General features: G+C 36.3%; 1 protein-coding gene across 1 annotated transcript in view; it reads left to right on the forward strand.

The window, feature by feature from the left end:
* LOC138311056 (kalirin-like) overlaps positions 1 to 12,319 on the forward strand; it is a 173,246-nt gene that overhangs the window by 123,499 nt on the left and 37,428 nt on the right. The window lies entirely within an intron of this gene.

Below are 12,319 nucleotides of genomic sequence, written 5' to 3' on the forward strand. Positions count from 1 at the left end.
ATTAATTAGGCTAGTAATCCACAGGTCCCGAGTTTGATCCCTGGGGGAGACAGTGATAATGTATATATAAAATCCTGCACTCTAGAGCCGTTACACCAAGATGTGTGATTTTACTTATAAGCCCTACCATGGATTTTGGTGGTGAAAGAAAAAAAAACGAGTTTCCAGAGATAAATCATTTTAATTTGTGATGTCAATGACAAACCACACACCACCCCCATCCCATTCTCCCTGGTCTAACTTTTAGTAGAATGTGTTAAGATGACTTAGCAAAATAAAACTTTGTGATGGTGACACACACAAGTTTTTACATTGATATACACTAGTAATAACCTTAAGGACCGTCACTTTGTGTATGATGTAGAACTGCTAGGGGAAGTAGACCCTTCAGTCCCTTCTATAGGACCACGTTACAGAGAGCAGGAAGCTGAAAGGATCGGTCCAAATGGATGTGGGGGTCACTTGTGTAACAATAATGCTCTGTTCACATGATACGGAAATCCAACATCCTCTGTTAGTCTTAAACACTTGATTTGGAGGTGTTTTATCACCAAACTCACTTCTTATGGAGTTGGACATGAATTATAAATATTCATAATTTTGTGTGTTGAGCATAAATTCAATCTGGATGTATGTATAAATTCAGTAATGTGGATGAAATGTATATGAATATTTCATCAATTTATGAACATACCTGCAGTCTGTAAGATTCTGGAGATTTTAGGATTGGAAATCCACGGATACATCTGTGATTGGAGCCGAAACTTTCTTCAGTTTTTGTAATTTGAGTTGTTATTACAGAAACTAAAGGGAAATTTTAGTTACAAATTTAATCCTATAATAGTCCTGAGCATTAAGAGAAATTGTTTAAGGTAACTTTCTATATATTCAATGAATCAATTAAATCAATCCAATCATCTCTATTGACACCGCCTCACTTTCAGAACTATAAAAAAAGGATGGAAAGCACAAATTTTGGTAAAGATTATTCTTATGTAATGATATTAGAGTGATAGAAATGATCTGATAAAAATTTAGAGTACAGAGAAGTTTTAAATGTTGTGATATAAAGAAATATTATTTAGAAATCTCATTTAGATATGAAATAATCAGTATTTAAAACTACTAATTGATAAGAGTGATGGGAGTCTGGTATTAATTACTATATATGTAAATATCTGTCACAGATTTACTTTATGTCAGAGTTGAAGGTTTCTGTTATATTTATAGACTCCAGCTATAAATACAGGTACTAATAAATTACAGGTGAAAGTAAATAATTATCTTGACAGGTAGGTTATAATGATAGGTACATATGTACCTGGTGAGTCATCTCCATCACTATGTGTGATAAAATGTGACGATGGCTGAATAAATGTGTAAACTTATTAGATAAAACCCGTAATCATAAGTTGAGTTATGTCCCTTTAGGCGTTGAGTTATGTCCCTTTAGGCGTATATATCCAACTTACCGTATTGACCCAATAAGTGCCCAGGACGTTTAAAAAATTGAAAAAATGAAAAAGTACTAATCAGACGAAATTATTGCAAATCTAGACAGTTTTGTATACAGTACCTATGATTTCCTACTATATTACACTTAGCCTCCAAGTTATCTATATATCCTACTTTAAATATTACGCTTGTGGTATGTGTTAAGAGTTATCTCCCTTTGTCTTGTTGCCCTTTAGGACAGAATATTTGGTTTTATATCCCACATAGCAGCAACTTTATTGAAAAATAAATAGAAATTTAAAAAAAAAAAAATTAAAAATTCTAGATAATACAAAATTGGTTAAATCTATTTTCCAGATATCACAAAGTCGACTAAAACTGTTTCCCAGAAAATACAAAATCGGTTAAATCTATATCTTAAATGACCTTGTACTTTGTGTTGAAGAGGGCTTTATCACTCAAACTTTTTTTTTATCCCATGATAAAGGTGTCTTAATGTAAAGACAAAATATGACAGATGTAGGTTATCGTGTCAGTTATTTGTCATCTCAGTCCTAGATGTGCAGTGCATTATTGGTGAAAAATATTAATAATTTGAATATTCTGGGGAGGAAAATAACCCATGTTATGCAGTTACTTTTCTTTATAAAAGAATATGAAAATATAGTCAAGTTGAGGGAGCTTTAAGCTTTCAGTTTAGATGTATATCAGTTAAAGGCAGAACGCTGTGTATTGTTAGCTTTATCATTCAATTTTGTACAGATATTTGTATTAAACCCAATTTGTATACCCAATATTCTATGTAGGAAGATTGCAATTAGCAAGTCTTTTATGTCTCAGTTTATGTGATAGAGCTGGTTGGGTGAGAACAAAGAGCTGGTTTTTGTAAAGCCAAGGTGTTTATATATATGATTAAATACAAGCGGTAGGTTGAGGAAGTGTCTCGTTATTATTATCAGAGTGGCGCAGTCACTGAAAAATAGCACTACCTACAGTCCTAGCTATTGTTGTCGTCTCACTGACAGTGGAACCAAGGTGGAAGGAGAAAATTGTGATTTTACCTGTAATTGACATGATTCTGTGGTGAATCGCACAGTTAAGGAATGTCACTGGACTATTATCTGTGTGTGTAGGTGGGCTGTAGGATTGAACATGGAGTACAAGCTAAGCTGGTGTAAATAAAACCTGCAAATCTAACATGTGCCTAACTGTCGGGTGGATTTTGTCGTTAAAACGTATATCGTGGACATCACCATGTACATCGGCACAACCATCTGATTGGGCTTGGATTTTAAAGTCTGGTTCTCCTATAACCTCAGTATATGGATTTAGATAGCATGGATTTCACGGGGATTTATTGTTACCGTGGAAACTATATGCTTCTGTAAATGTTGAATGTTTTGAGGCATCTCGCCATAGAGTGCCACCATAGTGCTTCTGTGTCGCACGTGTTCTGGAATGGTGATTATATAGAAAAAGTACTCTCTGGAGGACAGGGTATCCTTGTGAAATCGGTGAAATACATGGTATCCTTGTGAAATCGGTGAAATACAGGGTATCTTGTGAAATCACTGGAATACAGCTAGGGTATCCATGTGAAATTTCAGTGAAATACAGAGTATTCCTGTGCAGTTACGGTGAGATATTAAATATTCTTGTGAAGTTACAGTGAAATACAAAATGTTCATGTGAAGTTACAGTGAAATACAAAATATTCTTGTGAAGTTACAGTGAAATACAAAATGTTCATGTGAAGTTACGGTGAAATATAAAATATTCATTTACAGTTACATTGAAATACAGAGTATTTATATGAAGTTACAGTGAAATACAGATTCATTCTCTGTTTAATGTATTCCCATAGTAAAATGGTATGCCAATGTATAAATTAGCTTTGCGAGCGGCTGTCCTGTAGATGTCTCCATGCTCTCTGTCCTGGTGTCAGGAGACTTGGTGTATCTCTATACAACCCATATACAATAGTGTCCTCTGTAACAGACTCTCCCGCCCCTGGTGGTGAGAGCCGTAATATTTTGTGCGAAGACGAAATGATATAGCATTGATTTCGCAGAGAAACATTCTAAAAATAGTGATGGCGATTGTTATGGTGTGTACGGACTACACAGGAGACTAGTAGTTGTGGTATTCCGTATTTCAGTTGAAGACGACGCCAGGAATCAGCAGTTGGAGAATAAACACACAATTTTGTAATGTATTGATTGTAACACTTCACTGATGGCCAAGATTTGTGTATTGGCCAGAAAGTAGGAGGATCGACATACATTGGTACTGATCATTGTCGAGGTCAGACTTCTAGGCGTTCATCAATACCTGTAAATAAACACGTTAATTATATCGTTAGAGCTAATGAATTACATTAAGTAATGAAATCAATTAATTTGAAGAATAACTCTGATTTCATTATACATTTCTACTTTTGAAACCTCTTTCCCAACCACCACAATAATCAATGTCCCCACCCCTCAGACCTATTATCGCCACCCCCACCATCACCAATGTTCCCACCCCTCAGACCTATCATCGCCACCCCCACCATCACCAATGTCCCCACCTCTCAGACCTATCATAGCCACCCCCACCATCACCAATGTTTCCACCCCTCAGACCTATCATAAACACCCCATTTTCCTCATCAACATCCCGCAATCACCATTGTCACAACCCAGGTCTTCTCACTAATGCATTAGACCCAACACCCCCACCCCTCAGATCTCCCACTAACACCCCAACCCCTGATATCTCCCATTAACACTCCATCCCCACCATCACCAATGTCCCCACCCCTCAGATCTCCCATTAATAACCCCACCCCCACCATCACCAATGTCCCCACCCCTCAGATTTCCCACTAACACCCCCACCATCACCAATGTCCCCACCCCTGATATCTCCCATTAACACCCCAACCATCACCAATGTCCCCACCCCTCAGATCTCCCACTAACACCCCAACCATCACCAATGTCCCCACCCCTCAGATCTCCCACTAACACCCCAACCATCACCAATGTCCCCACCCCTCAGATTTCCCACTAACACCCCCACCATCACCAATGTCACCACCCCTGATATCTCCCATTAACACCCCTACCATCACCAATGTCCCCCACCCCTCAGATCTCCCACTAACACCCCCAACCATCACCAATGTCCCCCACCCCTCAGATTTCCCACTAACACCCCCACCATCACCAATGTCCCCACCCCTGATATCTCCCATTAACACCCCTACCATCACCAATGTCCCCACCCCTCAGATCTCCCACTAACACCCCAACCATCACCAATGTCCCCTTCCATGATATCTCCCATTAACACCCCTACCATCACCAATGTCCCCACCCCTGATATCTCCCATTAACACCCCTACCATCACCAATGTCCCCACCCCTCAGATCTCCCACTAACACCCCAACCATCACCAATGTCCCCACCCCTCAGCTTTCCCACTAACACCCCCACCATCACCAATGTCCCCACCCCAGATATCTCCCATTAACACCCCTACCATCACCAATGTCCCCACCCTTGATATCTCCCATTAACACCCCTACCATCACCAATGTCCCCACCCCTGATATCTCCCATTAACACCCCTACCATCACCAATGTCCCCACCCCTCAGATCTCCCACTAACACCCCCACCATCACCAATGTCCCCACCCCTGATATCTCCCATTAACACCCCTACCATCACCAATGTCCCCACCCCTGATATCTCCCATTAACACCCCTACCATCACCAATGTCCCCACCCCTCAGATCTCCAACTAACACCCCTACCATCACCAATGTCCCCACCCCTCAGATCTCCAACTAACACCCCAACAATCACCAATGTCCCCACCCCTGATATCTCCCATTAACACCTCTACCATCACCAATGTCCCCACTCCTCAGATCTCCCACTAACACCCCCACCATCACCAATGTCCCCACCCCTCAGATTTTCCACTAACACCCCCTTACCTTTCCCACATCATCACCTGAACTTGACAACAGTTACTTTATCACAGCTTCATGTGTATATACACATACTAATCAGTCAAAACACAACAGGTATGAAATATTGATAAATGTCTAAAAATATATGTCCGATTAATAATTGATTGTTGTACACACAACTACTGACAGACACAGGCCTTACACCGTAAACTTTCTCATGTCTGTGTGTAGGAATGTATCGACAAAATACTTAGAATGTTTGACTCTAGAAAAATACTTGGACTGATCTTCTGTTGATATATGACTGGAACAAATCAATATCGGGTACATATATAGGGTATTTATAAAGATAAAGGTAAAATGCATTTAATGTTAAAAGTTGAAGAAAAAAACAACAACATAAAACTAAAAAAACAAACCAAACCTAAATGGAGATTATGTGAATTTACCTTTTTTCCCAAATCAGTTTTCATGATTCATTCTTGTAATTGATGTAATTTGTGAGATTCTGCTATGTGACAGGAAAATAACATAGTTTCATAATGTCATTTTATATACACTTACAAGCTTAGTCATACGCAAGTATCCATAACATTCTATCAAATAACGTACAATTATTAGGGTTTTAAATAATGAAAAATTACAAGAATTTCTCAGCTATTACGTTTCCTAAATAGCTTATTTTTAACAAAAAATTTGTAACATAAATCACAGATATTTAGTCAATATCTTATCAAGTATCTCAAGATGTTATCAAATGAAATAATTTAAAAGCTTGGAGCTATATTCAGTTTCAAATACCATGAGAATCCTTCCTAAACATTCTGAAGATTTTCTTTGTTCTTTACATTAAGTGTGAAGGAAATCTAACCATCAGGTCAAGATCATCTAAGATAAAAGAAAGGCTACAATGGAGTGCACTATTAACATATTTTGAAAACCATAGACAAAGCAGATGCCCCTTCATGAATAAAACAAATGTATGTAGCTGAGATATGTTCTACAGACAAAGTCTACAGTCAATTCCTCCAGGTATTCAGAGATGAAGATTATCCAGGAGTGTCACTTTTTCCCTCAGTAGTAGGGTCAACAGGGACAACATATTTGGCAGTAGGGTCGACAGGGACAACATATTTAGCAGTAGGGTCGACAGGGACAACATATTTGGCAGTAGGGTCAACAGGGACAACATATTTGGCAGTATAGGGTCAACAGGGACAACATATTTGAAAGTTAACAAAGAGTTATCTGCTCCTGTTTTCACATTGTACATAGAGTTATCTGCTGCTGTTTTCACATTGTACATAGAGTTATTTGCTCCTGTTTTCACATTGTACATTGAGTTATCTGCTCCTGTTTTCACACTGTTTATAGAGTTATCTGCTCCTGTTTTCACACTGTACATAGAGTTATCTGCTCCTGTTTTCACACTGTACAACAGTGGTGCAGATTACTGATTGAGTTTAAGCAGATTAAGTTTTGATGTAGAAACAATATCTCAGTTTGGTCAGTTCTACTTAAAGCTGAATATGATGTAAGAAAATAGAAAGTATTAAAGGACTATTTGCAGTTATTGTGAGTACAAATTAATATTCAAGAAAATGCAAATCAAAGGCTATTAGTTTGAAACAAAATATAGATTTTTCGGTCTTCAAAGGGTTTTGAAACTGAAATTATCGGAATAGATATTACAAATCATTGATTTTACGAGAATAATAATATGAATAAAACAGCTAGCATAGATCATTATGCTTACGATATGTATGTAACATAAATCACAGACATTGTTAATGTGTGATAGACTACTTGATAGACAATGATCAGTATTATATATCTACACATGGGGTAGGGAGGGTAAAGGGGCCAGATTGGTAGTGGTTATATTTCAGTTCGCTGGTAATAACACTTATAAAATATGTAACTCGGGTAAAACGACACGGTGCTGTCGTACAGGTGTTAATATAGTGGGTGGTTACTGAGGTGACGCGGAGATGGCACTGAGTCGTATCGTTTACTCACCTGTTATAATATACAATACCTGGCAACAACAATACTCACCTGTTATAATATACAATACCTGGCAACAACAATACTCACCTGTTATAATATACAATACCTGGCAACAACAATACTCACCTGTTATAATATACAATACCTGGCAACAACAATACTCACCTGTTATAATATACAATACCTGGCAACAACAATACTCACCTGTTATAATATACAATACCTGGCAACAACAATACTCACCTGTTATAATATACAATACCTGGCAACAACAATACTCACCTGTTATAATATACAATACCTGGCAACAACAATACTCACCTGTTATAATATACAATACCTGGCAACAACAATACTCACCTGTTATAATATACAATACCTGGCAACAACAATACTCACCTGTTATAATATACAATACCTGGCAACAACAATACTCACCTGTTATAATATACAATACCTGGCAACAACAATACTCACCTGTTATAATATACAATACCTGGCAACAACAATACTCACCTGTTATAATATACAATACCTGGCAACAACAATACTCACCTGTTATAATATACAATACCTGGCAACAACAATACTCACCTGTTATAATATACAATACCTGGCAACAACAATACTCACCTGTTATAATATACAATACCTGGCAACAACAATACTCACCTGTTATAATATACAATACCTGGCAACAACAATACTCACCTGTTTATAATATACAATACCTGGCAACAACAATACTCACCTGTTATAATATACAATACCTGGCAACAACAATACTCACCTGTTATAATATACAATACCTGGCAACAACAATACTCACCTGTTATAATATACAATACCTGGCAACAACAATACTCACCTGTTATAATATACAATACCTGGCAACAACAATACTCACCTGTTATAATATACAATACCTGGCAACAACAATACTCACCTGTTATAATATACAATACCTGGCAACAACAATACTCACCTGTTATATTATACAATACCTGGCAACAACAATACTCAGCTGTTATAATATACAATACCTGGCAACAACAATATAGTATTATAAGTATAATCAGAGTCAGTAAACGAGATATCAGGCTACCCTCAATTTTGTGTCATATTTCATCAGGATCATTCGGGAAGCTACCCTCAATTTTGTGTCATATTTCATCAAGATCATTGGTGAAACTAAACTCCATTTTGTAGAATATTTCATCAGAATATTTTGTGAATAAAAAGCTACTCTCCACTAACACATGTTGTCATGAATTCTGCGTCCTCCCCCTTTTATTATAATGCACAATCTTTCTATAGATGATAAAAAAAGAACAATGAAAATTAATAATGAAGAATGAAATCATGAATTCATACTTATATAACCTAAATAAAGTAGCCAATGAAACACTGACATACAGTATATCATTAAGAAGACCCTTCTTAACAAGCACTATTGATTTGTAGCCAATGAAAGAAAAGCTTACAAGATGACATCTGAAGAAGGCTCAATGCACAAAAATGGCACCAGTGGTTCAATGGTACGCCTGTGTCTACAAGTTGTCTCTAATATATGTCCATGTGGACGGACGTCCAGATACCGCTTAGATCAATCGGTAATTTATTTTAATTGTTTTTGTAGAGTTATCTTCCCTTGACGTCAGAAAGTGGATGTTGGGTTATGTGTCCAATGAGTTTATAGATAAATGGTCGTATAAAATGTGAAGGCTCAAAGATTTCCTCAACATTTGTATAGTATTCAAAAATTAAAATATATACAGTTGATTTTTTGTTAGATTCTGTTGATCAGATAAACAAGTGTTGTCGTCATTTGTACTCAAAGATACCGATTTTATTGGTTTAACAATCAGCATCTGTTTTAAATCAAGGGCAGGTAACTCTGAAATTATTTTTATCTCATGTCTTAAGGACACCATGTTGATAATAAGAAATGAAGAAAGATTGGCCTGTTTACTTCTTTACTGGACTTTTCCTACAAAATATACAAGTGTTTACTCTCTAGGAGGAATTGTGTTCATTCACGTTTGAATTTTGATCTTGTTTCTTTTCTATGTATATTTACTTGATACGATCCATCCCTGTATTGTAATGTACGTCACTTTACAGGATTTCACTTAATTCCTCCTTGATATCTTTATATCAAATATGATATACTATTCACAGATACAGGCAACTGACTAGGAAGACACTTTATAAGTTCATTATGATAATTTTAAAGCAGACTGATATGGGTTTTAATCTTTTTATCCCCCTGCCATGAAAATGGTAGATGGGGTGGGGGGGGGGGGATTTGGTGTTACCATGTCAGTCCCCGCCCTGTCCTAGCACGTCAAGTCTACTTTGATATATATGGAGGCAGGGCTGGCCAGCTCCGTCTTAATTATCTGTAAATTACGACTAATTGTATGTAGTCTCCATGGAAACCAATGTATACTTAGTCTGTTGTCCTTATCCCAATATTGACTCATTTCATAATGTTTATTACTTCCAGCAGATAATTGTCGTCACATCAACAATTTTTGTGAGACAATTATGAAATAGACATTAGACATTTTGTGATAAAATGGTTTCATAATGTCATAAACTAATTTCACAATGAAAAAACAATTTAACAACAACAGCGATTGTCAACTCTGTATTATAATAACATTGTGTCATGTAAACATCTTGTATACATCATATGAAAAATAACTTGTTGATATATAAACTAATGCTAACACTTAATCATTTCTTTATCAAATAAATGACTGGTCTCAGTAGCAGAGATCAACTCAATTTGCGCTCTTCTAAGAAGAGAAGTCTTCTCAGAAGATCTTCCAGCTCATAGATGGAAGAACTTCCAGAAGCAGAAGAGCTACAAATCAAGTGAGAGGGAAGTTATAGTCTAGAAGTAGAAGATATGATTTTCTAGCCTATGTGGGTCACTATTTGAATACAAATTGTATCCATTGTTTTCCATACCTGTCCCCCCTCCTAGGCTGTGTCCATTGTTTTCCATACCTGTCCCCCCTCCTAGGCTGTGTCCATTGTTTTCCATACCTGTCCCCCCTCCTAGGCTGTGTCCATTGTTTTCCATACCTGTCCCCCCTCCTAGGCTGTGTCCTTTATAGTGCCCAGAGTGTACTGTCTAACAGCGGAAATACTGTCTTGTTTGCAGCAACAATTTTGCATTATTTGAACATTTGTTCATGATGACCTTGAACTTGTTCTATTTTTGTATCACAGGGGCGTGAAGGTCATTCCAATATAAAATCATCCAAATACGAACGATTCCAGGTATATACCTCACCACTAACATCTTAATCATTTTCATCAATTTAACTCATTCACCCCTAAAAATTCATAATGAACTATTCCATCATTTGTGTGGGAAGAGCTCAAAGTTGTCTTCAGGGGTGAGTGCATTAATGACTTTTGTACTAACAAAATTTTTCCGATTAATCTCCCAGGACTTTGTAGAGAAAGGCAATGTAACGATATACCACAAGGCTTCTATGATAATGTGATGATTGTTTCATGCTTTAGACAATACCAATCGGTACAGTATGTGTTTTGTGGTGAAATATCCTAGCATCACAGCACAACCTAAGAAAGTATAAGAGCTTTAGTTCTAACAAAGGGAAATAATTCTCCTTTTTGGTAGGTGAAGATAAGGCAATGAACTTTGAACCTTTACTATACCCTAAATGCTTGAACCATTCAATTTTGCACCCTGTCTATTATTTGGATTTCAAAGAGCTGTTTGCACCTTGAAAACAATGTATGGATCTATTTTTCTCAATAGAATTATAAAACAAAATAACATCATTATCTTAATTAACACATAACTGTTGATTTCCATATACTAATGCTTGTGTAGCTATCATTTTCTGGGTTCAGTCTTTCTCTTCATGTATTTCTTCTTTGAATCTTGAAAACTGATATTTATGTTATATATATATATTATCTAGTTTATTAGAAGGTGTGATTGGTGTTATGAAAATATTTGGTTGGGGTAGAGAAAATATTTGGGGTTATGAAAATGTTTGGTTGGGTAGTGAAAATGTTTGGTTGGGATAGTGAAATGTTTGGTTGGGGTAATGAAAATATTTGGTTGGGGTAATGAAAATGTTTGATAGAGGTAGTGAAAATGTTTGGGGTTATGAAAATGTTTGGTTGGGTAGTGAAAATGTTTGAGGTTATGAAAATGTTTGGGTTTATGAAAATGCTTGGTTGGGTAGTGAAAATGTTTGGGGTTATCAAAATGTTTGGGGTTATCAAAATGTTTGGTTGGGTAATGAAAATGTTTGATTGATTAATGAGATTAATGAGAGAGTGTCTGATAGGGGTATGAAAATGTTTTGTTGGGGTTAAGAAAATATTTGGTTGGGGATTATGAAAATGTTTTGTTGCTGTTAAGAAAATGCTTGGTTGAAAATAGCAATTGATAATCAATTTGTGTGAAGAGCTTGGTTCTTTTGAAAATCTGGTGGAATTTAGCCAATATATATGTATTCTGTGTAAGAGATTTTTATGTGTGCACATGTCATTAAGTTTTGCCAAATGATGACTGATAAACAATCTTTTTTTAGAAGTTGGCACAAGTAGAATACATCATGTGGAATTAATTTTGCTAATTACTTCTTTATCCACAGCATTACAACTCTAAAAATAGAATTAATAAAACTTGTTTAATGTCATAATGTTAATTACCAGCAAACTCTTCATTTGTGAATATGTTGTCTTTTGTGTGTGATTGTCGTAATAATACTTTATCTAATTCTGTAATAATATGTTCAACTTCTGTTGTTACCTTTTGTTTTGATAAATGTGTTTTACATTCAGAAATAAACCTACTTTCGTTTGACCACCGATTATGTTTGATTTGTA

The sequence above is a fragment of the Argopecten irradians genome, chromosome 16 (genome assembly GCF_041381155.1).
Source record: "Argopecten irradians isolate NY chromosome 16, Ai_NY, whole genome shotgun sequence".
In the NCBI taxonomy this organism is placed as follows: Eukaryota; Metazoa; Mollusca; class Bivalvia; order Pectinida; family Pectinidae; genus Argopecten; species Argopecten irradians.